The 17,472-nt window shown below is 38.7% G+C and overlaps 1 protein-coding gene and 1 long non-coding RNA gene across 2 annotated transcripts in view; both read right to left on the bottom strand.

Annotated features, from left to right (window-relative positions):
- Window positions 1–17,472, bottom strand: part of SETD7 (SET domain containing 7, histone lysine methyltransferase) — a 270,085-nt gene that overhangs the window by 152,665 nt on the left and 99,948 nt on the right. The window lies entirely within an intron of this gene.
- LOC145720116 (uncharacterized) overlaps window positions 2–17,472 on the bottom strand; it is a 27,346-nt gene continuing 9,875 nt past the window's right edge. Inside the window, exons 3-5 of the long non-coding RNA XR_014142862.1 lie at window positions 9,441–9,521; window positions 460–574; window positions 2–334 (exon numbers count right to left, since the gene is read on the bottom strand). This is a non-coding gene — a long non-coding RNA (uncharacterized LOC145720116). The remainder of the gene's footprint in view (window positions 335–459; window positions 575–9,440; window positions 9,522–17,472) is intronic.

The following is a 17,472-nucleotide window of genomic DNA, read 5'->3' as shown; positions in this document are numbered from 1 at the left end:
GTTAGTTTACTCAGCTTTAATTAGATAGTTGAGTCCTACATTTTCAACATTCTTCTGTATTTATTATGCACAAAAATAAAGTGTGATCTATAACAGCATGGCTAAAAGTAGTCCCAATATTAGTGAGTAGCTTTTCTGTGGGTTTTATCAGGCCCTTGTTTTCCAGTGATGTTTGTACTCCATGGTGTGTTGCTGTTAGAGCTGTGAAATGAAAGCTGTGATTGTAAGAGGAGGCCAGAAAAATGTGGTCTAGTTTCAGGTAGGTGGTGATAAATTCAGGGAATTCTCTCTCCTGCACAATTTCTAGGAATATTCCAGTTGCCGTGTGTAGCGTCTGTTTGGGAAAAGGTAAAAAGTGAAGTGTTAAATTTTCTTACGAGATACATATATACTTAGTAATTACTAGCCTTGAATGTTGAAATAACTCTTACTAAGAAATGAGTTCAAAGAAAGACTGACCTGTCAGATGGAAGGTAGTCTTCCTGTTCTAGCTCATGCGCCACTTTAAGTTACAGGCACGGTTTCTTGATGCCATCCAGCTATCATCTAAACTTTGTTGAGTCCACTGCCAAAACTAAATTAAAAACAAAGTCACATGAAATGGCTGTATTGCCCCATAGGGAGCTGAAACCTTAAGTTTTGTTCCAATTTTGATGATTAGAAATCTCACTACTTGTAGCAATAAAACATTTTTGGAAAAGGTTACTGTTCTTTATTGAATTGCACTTTAACCTTTTTTAGTATGCAACCTACAGGGTGGATGTTAAAAGTATTGGTAGTGTGCAGGAGGTTCTGGAGAAAATGGTGACTTCAATAAAGCAGAAGAGTATCTTACGTACTGTAGGTTATACAGCTGAGTTAACACTGCTGCCTCCGTCAAGACCTACTCCTTTTATGATGACATAAAGATGGGCAGGCGGAAAGGGAGCAGTATGTGGTAGAAAGCAGGTCTTCAAGGTTTCCAGCCTTAGTTTATTCAGTTGCCTTTGAAATGACACCATCTTGGAATTGTAGCCAGAAGAAAAAATCGGTACTGTTTAAATTAGAACTTTTACTAAATTGTCAATGATAGTTAAGCTTGCAGTATTAATGTTCAGTGCTATAGAGTTCTAGATGCCAAAAACAGAATATAGACTTTGTTTCAAGGTGGCCTGTAAAGCAAAAGTAAAGTTGACATTTGGCAATCTAACAAAGACTGTAATGTAGTTCTTATATTTTTTATATTAGGCCTTGTGTCTATTTTAACAGTCTATTATTTCACACAAGTGGTACAATTCTTAAAAATAGTGATCTTGAATATGTGATAAAATTTTCCTGTGATACATGAAGATTCTGCTGTTGCTAAATCAACTTGCTCTCAGTAAGTACAAATTATCCTCTTATTTAGAAACAGCATAGGAGCAAAGAGATTTTTGGAATATGATTTGGGTCCCCTGGCTTGCTTTCAGCTAATAATTACGTTTGCCGCCTTGTGCATTGTCTTAACAAACAAGAAGCCTTTCTCCACACCATTCTGTTACCTTTCCAGTCTAGTTTCCTAATGGGCTTTTATGAACTTGCCACTTGTTTACTTCATCTGCAAGTTTATCAGGTCCATTGCCTAGTGCTTGATGCTTCATCACAATTGAGATAGGTGCTGGGTTTTCTAAAGTGTTCTTCCAAAACTCTATGTTTCTTCATTAATAATAATTAAATTACCTACCACTTTTTATCTTTCTTTCAAACTACTTATTTGCCTTCAAGTAGTCAGACTGCTGGTTGATATCTTTAAAAATGAAAAGGAAGCCATTTAAAGAAGTAAATAATAAACATCTCCCAGATCCTTTAAGTACTGAACTATGAAATACAAAATACTAATTCTTCCCTTCATTAACTTTTAATAAATTTACTATGCATTAATAACAGTAATAGAAGTATTCAGAAACATGTATTCAGCTAGCCTTGTTTACTGTTAGCATAATTTGCTTAGATCTGATTTAGAGTATTCCCATTCATCATCTTGTGCCTCTGTTGGTCTTCAGGAATTTCCTCAAAATACCACAGATCCATTATATTTTACTTATGTTGAATACATTTCTCACATCTAATTCTTGTTTTTTTCCCTGTAGTTTGTCAATGGAATGGTTGTGACTGGCCTTGTAGGAAGCAGATGACTGGAGGACCATCCTCTTTTTCAGTTGCCTGTTCATTGTCGCATAAGTTGGCAGTGAATCTACTCATCCTTCATGTCTTTAGCAACCAGCCACCCAGGTAATATCACAGCCAGTGGAATTAAGTCACTACAGAGATTGTCATTCAGTAGTTGCTTTTCATCTTTCCAACAGTTTGAGGGGTAACACACATACCAACCACCTACCTAGAAAGCTCTGTTATCTATAGCCTACCATCTCTACTTTGATTACAAGTAAGGAGACACTGGGGTAGGGTCTGCAATGGTCATTTCTAGACACATGACGTATAGCCAGTATTAATCACAACCAGAAGCTGTTGTCCATAGTTGATCTTTATTTAGGATAGGCAATTGAATCCTTTTATATCATAAACTTAACCCTGTTTATTAAAATCCCAGGGGCTATTTAAAAAACAAACAACCCTCAATAGCTGGGCCTACCTGCAGAGATTCTGATTTGAATGATGCGGAGTCAGGCCCGGGCGTGGGTCATCATCTCCTTTTCCCCGCACCCCCAGTGATTTTATTTTATTTTATTTTTTTAAGATTTTATTTATTTATTTGACAGATAGTGAGAGCAGGAACACAAGCAGGGGGAGTGGGAGAGGGAGAAACAGGCTTCCTGCCGAGCAAGGAGCCTGATGTGGGACTCGATCCCAGGACCCTGGGATCATGACCTGAGCCGAAGGCAGACGCTTAACGACTGAGCCACCCAGGCGCCCAACCCCAGTGATTTTAAGGTGTATCCAAAGTTGAGGCCCACTGTCCTTGATGAAATTTAAAATATTTTATAGTATTGAGTTTTTTCCTTAGTTTGAAGAAGCAAGCAACTATGTAAATGCGAGAAGATTTAACTTTCCCCATCTTACATTAAAGGGGAAGAACTTAGGTTTGAATTTTCCATAAGAGCTTTCTGGTTATTTTCAAAGTCCATGGTTTTTCCTACTTAACCATGCTGCTGCTGTACTACTGGAGATGCTAGCATTCGAAGAAAAAAAAATCACTTCATAGTTTGGTTGGATGTCCTGGTAACTTGTCTCCTTCGAAGCAACTCCTAAAACATAATTGCCATGGAGAGATAGATGCTTGAGTTTTTGAGTGGATGAGTACCAAAGCAAAGCATAGGCTTTTAAATAAGAAGGGTGCTAGATAGTACTCTCTGGAAATCCATGCATACCGAACCCCCAATCAAATACATGTCCCTACAGGACTGCATTTTATATAAACAAGTGGGTTACTATTACAGATCTCGGATGTGAAAGGAACCATGGTTCTTGGAAAGACAGAATTCAAAGCTAAATGTTGGCCTGTTAGTGTAGAACCTGGAAAGGAGATTTACATAATACACAAACCTGTATCAAACTATAACCTGCTTTGTGAGATCTGTTGAAATAATATTCTGGGTAGATATCCCAAATCTATCCAATCTAGTGTTTTTCTGTAGTAAAAAAGGAATTGTTTTATAGACAAGCCTCAATTCTGTCTAGCTTGTTCTTGGCTGGTTAAAGGATTTGATAAATGAGTCTGGTTTTAATACTGTTTGTCGCCATTCTTGAGTTCATAGAGATGGATGATCTTCCCTCACCTTCACAAACTGGAAAATCTGAATTGTGTTAGTCTCTTCACATAGAAGCCTGGCCTTATGCGTTAGTTACTTTTCTCTGATCCTTGTGACTAAATGCCCACTTTGTGGCTTGGTACAATAGTGTGATGTAGTTGAGAACATAAGCTTTTAGGTGAGACAGAACTAGGTTTAACTCCTGGTTCAGGTCCCTTAGGCAAGATAATAAGAATTTCTAGTTCATAGTTGGAAGGATTAAGTAACATAGATATTGTGTAGAAAGTGATTAGCACAAGGCCTGACACATGGTAAGCATTCATTATACTCGTATTTGCAAAAGGATGTTCTTTTCTGTTTGTCAGTATTCGACTTGGTTATCCTTATTTGTTGACTGCAGTACATGGGGCCAGCATATTCAGGAAATAGTTTATAATCTTTTCCTAGATACTAACAGCTCAGTTTTTTTTTGTTTTTTTCCCTAGTATTTTACTTCACACTCGGGAGAACTTTACATTGTTTTGCCTTTTCTCACAGTAGAGAAAACCACCTGTAATACCTCCATCCTTCAATGATCATTTTGACATTCATGGGAACTTTCACTAGTGTTATCGAACTTGACAGATTTCTTGATGCTACGGTTTAAAGTTATTTAGAAGATGTGGAATTAGGCCAGTCCCAGTGTCCTTCCTTCTATCTATCCAGTAGTTAATGAATGCCTACTACCCCCCAGGAATTGTGCTTCATATTGGGAATAGATGACATAGACCTTGCTCTCACATTTTTTACAGGCTAGTAAAGGAGACAGACAAATCAAGAAATGAGTGCAGCAGCAATTTATAAACCCCTAGAGTCAGTACTCATTTCTTTTTGGATGGACTAGGAAAGCTTGACAGAATATTCACTAGAGTTTGGAAAGAGAAGGACCAGTTTCTTAGATAATAGCATGTACCTAAAGGCACAGATACATGAAACATATATTCAGGGACTATGTAAATTAGTGAGAATAGAATCTAGGAAATGAGGCTAGGGCTCAGATTAAAGTATGTTAGATGACTTACTAAAAGACTTGATTTGGCTTTGTATAAACAGAGGACAGTTATTGAAGAAATAGGGAAGGGTACGTGAGAATTCTGCTAGCAATGTGATCATGAGGGCGGGGAGAAAGATTGGAGGCACCAAAACTAATCACAACACTCGAGCTAATGAAGAATAGCTGTCACTGAGCTCTTACTATGTGCTGGGCAGTGTAGTGGGCACTTTGCATTTGTTAGCTCATTTAATCCTTGAAGAGACCACATGACGTAGGTATCGTTCCCATTTAACAGAAAACTTGAGGATCATAATTTGCTCATGGTGACACAGTTTATAAGTGATAAAAATCTGCATTCAAGCCCAGGTGTGTCTAACACCAAAGTACTTGCTTCTGATCACTATAACCTCTCGCAAAAAGTGGTAAGGACAACAATAATAAGTATGGGGAGGAGAGCAAGGTGCAAGAGATGTTAAGAAGGTGGGACCTACCAGGTGCTTGGGTGGCTCAGTTGGTTAAGCATCTGCTTTTGGCTCAGGTCATAATCCCAGGGTTCTGGGATCGAGTCCCATGTCGGGCTCCCTGCTCTGCAGGAAATCTGTTCTCCCTCTGCCCCTCCCCCCACTCATTCTCTCAGTCTCTCTGTCTCTCAAATAAAATCTTAAAAAAAAAAAAAAAGGTGGGAACTAGATCAGCTGACTTGTTGGAGGGGAGAGGGCAGTGCATAGAGAAGTTTTTTTTGTTAATGATGTCCAGGGTTTAGGCATGAAACACTTTGTCTTTGACAGTATCATTAAACAGTAAGAGTTGGGAAGAAGAAATTGAGGGGGAAAGAGAGGTCTTTTCAGAATGAATTTTAGGTGTTTATAGGACATGTAAGTCCCATAAGATTAGTAGGCAGCTAGGCATATGGGTCTAAAATTTAGAAGAGAGGTGATTTATAGATTTTGAAGAATTAGTTGTGAGTAGTATAGCCTGGACAAGACTGCTGAAAAGGGAATAAACAAAGATGATGACTTGCAAATGCCAAGAGAAGTGGGTAGAGGAAGAGAAGCTAGCAAAAGAGACCAAGAAATTATTATTGTCAGAAAGTTAGGAGAAGTAGAAGATAATAATGTCGGGGAATCAAAGTTCTCCAACAATTAGGATCAATGGGGTCAAATCAAGTTATTATAATTTGCATCAGTCAAGGTGGTTAACATTTTAGAGGTCTGAGTATCAGATGTTGGTGAGGATGTTGAAAAATAACATAGAACTCTCAGGTACCATCTTCTGGAGTATAAATTGATATAATCATTATGAGGGCAATTTGGCAATATTCATTTACTAAAATTAAACGTGTGCATACCCCTATGAACCAGCAATTCCACTAGGATATATATACACACACATATAGATGCTCTGTAAACATTCCTACATATTTGCCAGAGAGACATGGAAGAATGTTCATCACACTATTTATAATAATGAAATTTGGAAATAAAGTGTGACATAAGAATGGGTAAGTTGTGCTATATTCATTTAATGGAATGCTGTACAGTTAAAATGAATAAGCCAGCATTAAGTGAATCAAGAATGTGGTGATTTAAAAAAAAAAAAGGGAAGTTAAATGGCATATTATATTTCTTAAGTGTACATTTATTAATGTAAGACAGTACTGTGTGGTTTATGAATATATTAGTTTAAAGGGGTGCCTGGCTGGCTCATTCAGTGGAGCATGTGACTCTTGATCTTGGGGTTGTAAGTTCGAGCCTCACGTTGGGTATAGAGATTACTTAAAAATAAAATCTCTAAAAAAATAATATAAAGGTTTAAAAACAGGTTTGGGAATTATAAACACAAACTTCAGGACAGAGGTTCTCTATAGGAGGGAAAGGCACATAGGTAGCCTATAATTTTTATTTCTTCAAAAATATTCTTAAATGTGGCAAAATTAAGTTTTGATGTCTTTGTTAATTTTGGGTCTGTATAGGATACTTTCTTAAAGTTAAATAAAACATTTTTATTTTTTATACCCCACTAAAAAAATAGGTAGATAAAAATGCCTCCACAACTGAAACAGAATTTCCTTTTTTTTTTTTTTTAGGGGGGAGAGGCAGAAGGAAAGTGGGCGAGAATCTTAAGCAGGCTCCGTGCCCAGTGCAGAGCCTGACATGGGGCTCAATCTCACAACCCTGAGATCATGACCTGAGCTGAAATCAAGAGTCAGATGCTTAACTGACTGAGCCATCCAGGTGCTTCAAATTTTTCTTTGGTATTTTTACTGATTTACTAAGAATGAGAAAATAAAGAGAAGACCACCAGGATATGTGACATAATTTTTCAGGGGGAAAAGTGGCTCCCATAATATCTAAAACATTATTACCCTTTGTAATTACTCATATATAGGTAAAATTCCTTCTTTACAGATGAAGATACGGGTCTCAGAGATGTTAAATGACTTGCTAAGGGCACCCAGCTGGTAGTAGTGCGAGCGCTGCATTAGGTGTTCAGGTTACAGACCTGTAGATGTTAGAACAGGAACTTGAACCCAGGTTTTTTGTTTCAAGGCAAACAAAACTATGTATGGTGTGTTCCTGGATCCTACTGTTTTGCTCAGAGAGCTATTAGTGAAGTTAAATGTCTTGTGTTATTTAGACCTCCCTGAGAAGAAAGAATTGTTGAAATGAAGTACGGGTGTTTTCTAAACTATGCATTTTTATACAGTATCTGTTTGTCCCTTTTGATAGATACAACATACTTTATGCTGACAGAACTTTATGTTTCAAACATCTTTTTTTTTTTTCCATAAACCCCTATTATGGTGGCATTTGGATTTCCTTTTGCAGTGAGAAAGTGCATCTTTAAGATGGTGAAGATAGGTGTTTAAGATCATTTACCAATTCCATGAATTAGAACTACCATCCCTGTATCCCTCAAGTGAAATACAGTGTCCTGCAAAAGAAACCACTCTAGTGGATAAGAGGCCAGTAGTAAAGTGGTCAAGAGCTGTATGTTATAGATGTACTGATTATCAGAGATTGCCAGGCTTTCTTGTCTTTGTACCTGGATCATGTTAACCCTTCAAATCTCAATTTATCTCGTCATTTTCTAGGAGATTTCAACATTCATGTGGATGATCTGTCAAATACCCAAGTATCCCAGTTCCAAGGCCACTTCAACCCATTTCCCTTGGCCATACTCCCTACTTTGTTATAAAATAGTTCTGAGTGATTTCAATACCCTTCTCCCATCCATATTACCCCCAGTACGCCTGATCTAGAGTCTCATCAAGAGCTCTATTCCTGTAATATTGCCTTCCAGTTTATTCTTGGTCCCACTTCCTTCCATATCTGGCCTTGATCTCTTAATTGGTCACATGACCTGCTCTCTCACCAGTGCTTTCCATCCCTTTCTGTATTTTTCCTTTCCTGGTATCTCTCTCCCAAAGCACATTTCTAGAACGGTGCTATATTCTGCCTGGCATCAATGCCCTCAACTCCCTTCCTCCTTGTCTTTCTCCTCTATCTGTTATCCAACTCACAATTCTGGATCAGTCCTATAATATGCCTGGCCCTATAAGCCATTCAGCTAAGATACTAGAAACAATCATAAAACCACTATACTTTCATTATTTCCAAACTCAGTTTGGTAGTTAACACCACCATTAATGCTTTTGTCTTAGTCCGTGATCTATTTCAAACTGTCTCCATTCTCTTTAAACCCCCTTTTCACTCCCTCCTACTTCACAATAACATCAGTTATTATTTCTTACTTCACAAAAAATAATGAGGCCATTTAGCAAAAAAACCTCTCACAGCTATAAATTTATTTATAACCATTCCCTTACTCCCTTAGTTTCTGAGAAAATATTTTTTTCAAGGCCCACCTTTTCTGTCTCCTTTGGGACCTGGCTCCATCAATTTTCTTTTTCCTTCTCTACAAGTTCCTTTTCATTCAAATTGCAGTCATGCTCAGATCTCTCAAATATCATGACCCCTCTCTTTTTACCATTTATTTCCTTCTGGTTTCTGTCCTCTATCTCTCCTTTCCATCTTACCTCCAAAGCACTTTGAAAGAGTGACGTTCTCTTGAAGTCTATGTCCTCATCTCCCATTTGTTCAGCTTGTTCCTTGGCTTCAATTCCCACCACTCTGTGGAAACTAATTTTACTAATCTAATAGCAAAATCTAACAAACATTAGAATTTGTGTTTATTCAGTAATGGTAATGTTTTCCCTCATTTTACTCAAGAGGAGTCACTCTTTCACCTAAAGTATAATATTGTAATTGGGGTGTAAGGTAAGTTCAGATAGACCCTATATTCTTGGTTTCTAATTATAATACTTTAGCAAGAAAGAAAGCCTTGCAATTCCCATTCCTTTCCAAAGCCCAACATATTTTTCACTTTCTTTGTGAAGCATCCCTCGCCATTTTAAGCCACAGTGATGCTCCTTTCTTGGAAATTCAACTACTGTCTTAACTATTCACATGAGAACATCTGATTGTCACAGCTCAAATTTGTATTTAGTTCTCAATTTACTTGGCATTTTTATTTATAGAGACCTTTGCTACCAAACTGGGTTTTGCACCTGGCACCATGTATTTTTCTTTCTTATATACTTTACTACCCCGACCATAAGGCCTTGCACAAAGGATATGCTTACTGAATATTTATTAAATGAATGAGTTTTATCTCACCTGGAAATGTATTATGAACACTTCATATATGCCCTTAACTTGATTAGCACAAGGTAGATAATTTCCATCATCAAAATCAGCCTGTAAGATACCAAAAAGAATCGTATTTCCATATGACTTGACGTTACAATTTGTGTATGACCAGCTAATGGATTGCTTCACTTAGTAGTATATTATGTTAGACAACAGGGTCGGGCCTGATACACGGCTAAAGCACAGGTTCAGGGACTCTTTTAAAAAGTTTATCTACTGGTAATAAAGCTTGGGGAGACTAGTTCACACAAACATCTGAATAAATTAGACTGCCAGCTTAAATGTATTAACTTACCACAAGAAAGGTCGTCATACAGGGTGACTAATCCACTTTGTTTTTTGGATTTTTTTTAAGATTTTATTTATTTGACAGAGACACAGCGAGAGCGGGAACACAAGCAGGGGGAGTGGGAGAGGGAGAAGCAGGCTTCCCGCAGAGCAGGGAGCCCGATGCGGGGCTCGATCCCAGGGCCCTGGAATCATGACCTGAGCCAAAGGCAGACGCTTAACGACTGAGCCACCCAGGCGCCCCTGACTAATCCACTTTAAACAAGTCATGGGTCAGAAGATGGCTCAGTGAGCCAGAATAAGAGACCAGAAAGTGCTCAAAAAAGATCAGTCATTTCAATTTGCATTTTGGACTATAGGAGCTTTCTTGCTGGAGCTTAACAGCTGGAAAGTCTAACAGTTCACATAAGGTTAGAAATTAGATAAGTTATAAAAGAAAAAGCTAATGCTTTTTAGAATTTGCCACAAAATCAACCATATTGTGGGCCATTAGAAATTAAATCAATATGTGAGTACTGCTCTAGGCCAGACGTTTCATTGATAAGACTCCATCCCTACTTATAGTAGCTGTATGTCATGGGCCATGGATCCTACAACCTAGAGGAAACCACGTGTTAGCTAAGGAGCAGTATCAGCAGCGTATGTGGTGTTTCTGTAGTCTCCAAGGTACAAGCGCCACTTGTTTTTCATTTTGAATTTGGTAGTTGTGAGGGAAATTCAGAGGCTATTGGTTAGGTTCAGTGAAAGTTTTAAAACAATTCATGGTTACAGGATCTTTCCAAAATAAACATCTTTACTGCTGTATTCAAGTCCTTATAGACCCCTCTAATTCTTCTGTGTAATAGCCAATACTTGGAAATGGTCAGAACTGAATTCAAACCTCAAGGACCAGATGAATTATATCCCAGGGTTCTGAAAGAATAATCGATCCAATAGGACCACCAAGGTAGCAGTAGAAAAGGTGGTCTTCTCAAGGGAAAGCCGTTTTCCATGTAAAAGCCAGGAGATGGAGTATTTTGTTGGAAGGATGAGAAAATGGGTGAGTTTGTTTTGAATACGCAGGATTTCCAGAGGACACAGGGAAAAAAGAGCAAGAAGAGGAAGGGTTTGGGAGGATTGCAGAGCAGAATGGAAGAGGATGGCCACCTGGAGAGTCTTGGCATTGGGGAAGTGCTGAGTATGATAGGGAGGTGAGGACTAATGGGCCTTACAGGTCTCAGGAAATTCCTATGAAATGGTATTTGAGAACTGGCCCAAGGCAAAGGCCTAGGGCATCAATTCTGAGGACGGGAACAGTTGGCAACCAAGTCTGGGGATACATCTCTTTCTATCGTAGCTGGTGTTAGAGACATAATGCTACTAGCAACCTTTATTCAAGTTTCTTTCATTTATTCAACATATATATATTTTTTGAAGATTTTATTTATTTGACAGACAGTGAGAGAGGGAACACAAGCAGGGGGAGAGGGAGAGGAAGAAGTAGGCTTCCTGCTGAGAAGGGAGCCCGATGTGGGGCTCGATCCCAGGACCCTGGGACCATGACCCGAGCCGAAGGCAGACGCTTAACGACTGAGCCACCCAGGCGCCCCTTCAACATACATTGATTGAGCATCTCTTATGTGTCAGGCATGATGCTTGATTCTAGGGGTGGGGTTACAATGGTAAGCAATAGGAATAGCCTCAGTCCACAGGGCGCATAAAATAGTGTGAGATACAGGCCAGTTGCAATGGTCTGAATGTGTTCCACCCACATTCATATGTTGCAATCCTAATCCCCAAGGTGATAGAATTTGGGAGAGAGGCCTTTGGGAGGTTATTACTCATGAGAGTAGAGCCCTCATAAATGGGATTAGTGCTCTTACAAAACAGGCCCTGGAGAGAGCTTGCTTACCTTTTCCACCATGTGAGTTTACAATGAGAAGTCTGCAACCCAAAAGAGGGTCCTCACCCACCGCTGGCACCCTGACATCGGACTTCAGCTAGAACTGTTAGAAATAAATGTCTGTTGTTTACAACCCACCCAGACTGTGATGTTTTGTTAGAGTAGGCCCAAATGGACTAAGAAAAAATATAAATATAAGACAATTGTATCTTATGATAGGAGAAGTGCAGGGTGTAATGGGACTATGAGTAATTGGGGTGGGACACATAACCCGGATTTAGGAAGATCTAGGAATGCTTCATGGAGGGAATGCTGAATAAGCTGAGTCCTAAAGTGTAGGTGTGAAGTAGCCAGATGAGGAGAAGGGGCAGAAAACAGGTGAAGAGGAAGTAAGGTTATTTTAGGCAGAGGACAGCATATGCAAAGCCCCAGAGCAAGAGGAAAAAAGGCTGAGACACTGAAAGAAACTTGTTCCTGTCTTATAGGGTTGTCGTGAGATTTAGCTGTGTCTGAACAAAGTGTCCAATAAATATCAGAAATTATTACTGTGCCTAGAGCATAAAACTGAGGGTGAGTGTGAAAAGAGGTGAGAAATAAGGCTATGTGAATAAGCAAAAACCAAAGTGGAAGTCCTGTAAACCATGATACCAGGCATTTAGACTTAATCCAGGAGTCATTGGTAAACCACTCACAGATGGTAAATAGGAGGGTAAATTTCATGCATTTTAGAATGATGGGCCGAGACTAGCAGCAGGGAGACAAGGCAGAAGATTGTTGTAATTGTGGCCTAAATTAGATAGGGGCAGTGATGAGGGAGAATCGTGGGTGGGTTTCAAGAGATATTTTGAAGGTATATATATTAGTTTTCCTAGGACTACATAACAAATGACCACAAACTTGGTGGTAAGAACAGAAATTTGTTCTTTCACAGTTTTGGAGGCCAGAAGTCTGAAATCAAGGTGTTGGTAGGGCTGGCAGTCCTTGGTGCTTTTTGGCCTTTGACAGCATGACTCCGATCTTCTCAGGGGCCTGCACAGGGCCTTCTCTCCTGCTTTTGGGTCTCAGTTTTCCCTCTCCTTCCTCCTCTTTCTCATATAGGATACCAGTCATTTGATCTCATCTTGAGATCCTTAACTTAATCACATCTGTAAAGATCCTATCTGTAAAGACACATTAGAACTTGGACACCTTTGGGGGGGGGGCACAGTTTGATCCAATATAGAATTAATGGAACCTGATAACTGGCTGGACTGGGAGTGGGGGAAGTTGATGGAGAAGGAGAAACCAAGAATAAAATCCATGAACACCTGGTTGAGAGTGATGGTACCATTCACTAAAATAAGTTAACAATGGAGGAAAAATAAGTTTGGAGAAGAAGATGACATCTTTATTTAAGGCACTTGTGGAAATCCAAGTGAGGATCAAGTAAGCACTAGGTCATGTAAACTGTGAGCCCAACAGAGGGAGATGTGGGCTAGGCATGCCGATTTGGGTGGTAATTGAAGCTATGGACATGGGAAAGATTGCCAAGGGAGAATGTGTAGAATAAGAAAAAACCCAGATCAGAACCTGAGATACACAGAATTTAAGGGTGGGACAAGAAGAATAGCAGTCAGGAAAGTAGGAGAGAAACAGTAAGAGAAGCATGTCTTGGAAAAGCTCAGGAAAAAAAATTAACAAAGCAGGAGTGAGCTGTTTCTAAGGACTTCTGGCAAAACTAGAATGAATGAAAGATGGGGCAATGCAAAGAGGGTAAAGAAATATTTCGGGACGCCTGGGTGACTCAGTTGGTTAAGCGTCTGCCTTTGGCTCAGGTCATCATCCCAGGGTCCTGGGATCAAGTCCCTCATCGCATCAGGCTCCCTGCTCAGTGGGGAGCCTGCTTCTCTCCCTGCCTGCCCCTCCCCCTGCTTTTGCTCTCTCTCTCCCTGACAAATAAAATCTTAAAAAAAAAAAAAAATTCAAAAAGTTTGGCTTTGAAAAGCAGGAGAGAGAGATTGGCAGCTGACCGGAGATGCATACAGAGGATTTTTTTTTTTTCTTCTGAGTTTTATTTAAAACGGGAGAGACTTGTGCCTGCTAAGAAAAATGTCTGTAGTCAGAGAGATTTGAATATAAAGGCTAAGTAAGTCAAGATCATTAAGGAGGCAGAACATATAGGAGATAAATTCAGACAGGAAAAAAAAAAATCATCTCTTCTACCTAAAGGGAAGAAGAGGGGAAAGGAGGGCTCTAGAAGTGCTAATTTGATGGCAGGAAGTTAAAGGTTTTTTTCATGTATTCATTCAACAAATATTTTTGAATGCCTGGCGTGTGCCAATCATTGTTCCAGATGCTAGCAATACAGAGAACAAAATTAAGTCTTCATTTTCTTAGAACTTAATTTCAGGTGGGAAGACAGAATAAATATATATGTGTATGTGTGTGTTTTACAATGCCAAGGTATGGTAAATGCTATGAGGAAAAATGAGTATAAGGAGAGAGTGTTTTGGAGGAGTATTGTTTAAATAGAATGCCTAGGTTCAGCCTCTCTGAGGTGAGGAATGAGAAAGTGAGGCATGGTAGATCTAGGAGGAGCATTCCAGGCAGAGGGCACAACAGATAAAAAGGCCCTGAGGAAGGAGTGTGCTTGGCACCAGCAAAGAACGCAAGGGTGCAGCTGGAGCACCGTAAGGGAGAGGAGAGGTACAAGATGGTAGGCAGGAACCAGATCACAGAGGTCTAGTAGCCTTTGGTAAGGACTTTAGATTTTTAGTCTAAGAGTGATGAGGATCTCTTGTAAGATTTTGAGCAATGAAGTGACATAATAGGGTGCCTGGGTGGCTTAGTAGGTTAAGTGTCTGCCTTTGTTCGGCTCAGGTCATGATCTCAGGGTCCTGGGATCGAGCCCTACATCGGGTTCCCTGCTCAGTGAGGAGTCAGCTTCACCTTCTCCCTCTGCCTGCCTTTCCTTTCCCCCTGCTTGTGCTTTCTCTGTCTCTCTGTCAAATAAATAAACTTTTTTAAAAAAGAAGTGACATGATATAATTTTTTGGAAGAATAATGTCTGCATGCGTTGAGGAGACGGTGGGGAGAAGAATGGAAGCAGGGAGTCCAGTTAGGAAGTTGCTGCACCAGTCAGATGAGAGAGGAGGATGGTTTGGACCAGAATGGTCATTATGGAGGGATAAGAAATAGTTGAATTTGGGATCTTTTCTGAAAGTGAAGCCTACAGGACTCATTGATAGATTGAAAAAGGGATAGAAAAGAAAAAAGTGTCTCAAACACCTCAAATAGAACATTGGCTAAGATATAAATGATTGCTTCAAATAAATCCTAGCCCAGGTATGTGAAGAACATTTGGATTAGTACATAATGCAGGGAGAAGGGAGGAAAATGTATATTTGCTAGATGCCCATATGTCCTAGTTTTTTATGTCATATCTACCACCTTTGGTGATGCTATGATCCTTAATTTTAGAGATAAGAATTTTAAAATTTAATTTAGTAATATACTCAAATCATAGTTAATGTGTGACAGCTAATATGTGAATTTTAACTCCAGACTGTCTAACACCTACGGTCTTTTCACACTTACACTGTCCTCTAAAAATATAAAGCAGAAAAATAAAACACTTTTACAATACTGTACAAATTTTAAATTTTAATTTATTTTCAAGTAAGATGATACTTGAGAAAAAGCAGCTTTAATTAGATGATAATTCAAAGGTATATATTCATTTTAGGAGCAATTCTGAAAGATTTTTTGGGTTTTCATAGGGCTTCAGAGGGTAATGGCCCTAGTTATTTCAGACTTTCAATTTCACTTCTAAAAGATTGATCACTAAGTACAGTTTTTGCACTTATTAGCACTTACGCCATTTGGTTTTGAGCACAAAGATAGATGCAGCGCTGGAGACTGTTTCCCCTGAGAATTTGGGCAAGAGCTAAAAGAGAGAGGGGAAAAGTTCATGAACAAGTGGACCTAGTGATGTTAACTCTAAGCTCTGGTCATCAAAAACTTTAGCAGGGAGTATAGCATGGATAAAACTAGAACAGGGGAACCCAGGTAAACCTATCCATAGTCCCAAATCTCTGACAGAAGATTCTCTACTATCTGGATCCTGGAAGAATTCAAAGGAAGTCTGTTCCCTATCTGGACAAGATTCTTTGCAAGGTTCTGGGGGTCAAGTTACTTTGTTTCCTAATATTCCTCTCAGTAAATGTTGGTACTTTCTTTATATCCATGAGGAACGTGACATTGGGGATATGCTAAGAGCTGTCACCAAAAGCACAGAAGGAAGAGGCCCTGGGATAGAGGAGCTTCCGGTGAACCTCAGAATGCCTGGCTCTGCCCTGGCTGTGTGACTCACTCACTTTCTCTGTGCCTCGGGATCCTCATGGGGATAAATGAGAGTAAAAACAGGACCTACCTCATAAGTTCCTATGAGAATACAATGGGATAATCCATGTAAAGTACTTAGAAGAAGGGCTCAACAAATATGTTACTCTTAATAAGTTTCATCAGCAGCGTGACTTCAGACAAGTGGCTTCAAATTTTTGCTTTTAATTCCTCAGCTATAAAATGATGGCTGGAACTAGGTGATACTGCGGGTTTCTTTACAACTTTATGATGTGTGCATTATTTCTTCAGGTGATAGAAAAGAAAGAAACCTCTGTGTGGTAGCCACCAGGTGGCAACAGTGAAGAGTTTAACTGCTCTCCCATTCTGGGGAGAACTTCACTAATTTTTCAGTATACAAATTCAAAAAACAAACAAAAAATTGTTTAATCATCCTTAATTCTTATTTCAAGGGAACTACTGTTAACATTTTGCTGTATAACCTTCCATCCAGATTATTTCTTCACCTCTATATGTAAATTATAATTTTTAAATTTTACATAAATGAGGATACTATTAGATATCCTGTTTTATAATCAGCTTTTTCTTTAACATAGGAATATATGCAAACACCTTCCATAGTCATTAATGTAATTCTACACTACATAATTCTCAAAGGCTCTGTGATATCCCACAGGTATTTGTTTTTTAAGCCGTGATTTGTCTGAACCATCCTCTACTTGTGGAACACGGATGGTTTCTGTTGTTTTGGCATTACAGACATTACTTTGATAAACAGCTTTGCCATATTATCTATTTCTTGGGAAAGATTTCTAGAAGTGGAATGTCTGGGTTAAAGGATATACACTTTTTTTTTTTTTAAGCTTTTGATACAATTTGTCTTTTCCTATGTTTTCCTGTCTGGTAGAATACCATCCCTGATCAGTACCTTCCTTCAGAATTTAATTCACTATTCTACAGCATTTATTCTTCCTGATGAAATTTAAAATCTTTCTGTCAAGTTTTGCCTTCCCTTTCCCCTAAAACTTTAGTTGGGATTTCAATTGATACTGTGTTAAATTTATAGATTAATTTGGGGCGAATCTGCATCCTTACAATATGCTTTTCTATTCAGCAACATGGTATGCTTCTTTATGTATTCACTTCTTCTGTCAGTAAAATTTGAATGTTAGTTTCCATTTAGTTTACTTCTGGATATCTTATTTTTTTGTTATTAATATCTTTTTCTGTATTTTTAAATGGCTTTTGCTGTTTATAGAAATTACTGTTAATTTTAGGATTCGTGATTTTGTAATTGGCCTCATTACTGAACTCATTTAATTGTCCTAATATTCTTTAATTTATCCATTCACTCATTCTATAAATGTTAATATTGAGTGTTTACAGTGTGCCAGGCACTGTTCTGGGTCCTGGAAATAAGCAGTAAAAAAGTCTGTTCTTAAGATCTTTATACTCTACTGAGAGGAAGTACTAAACAAATAAATATAT

Source organism: Leptonychotes weddellii, chromosome 2 (assembly GCF_054177405.1).
Source record: "Leptonychotes weddellii isolate Sample4059 chromosome 2, ASM5417740v2, whole genome shotgun sequence".
Lineage (NCBI taxonomy): Eukaryota > Metazoa > Chordata > Mammalia > Carnivora > Phocidae > Leptonychotes > Leptonychotes weddellii.
This window is presented reverse-complemented; position numbering and strand designations above follow the sequence as displayed.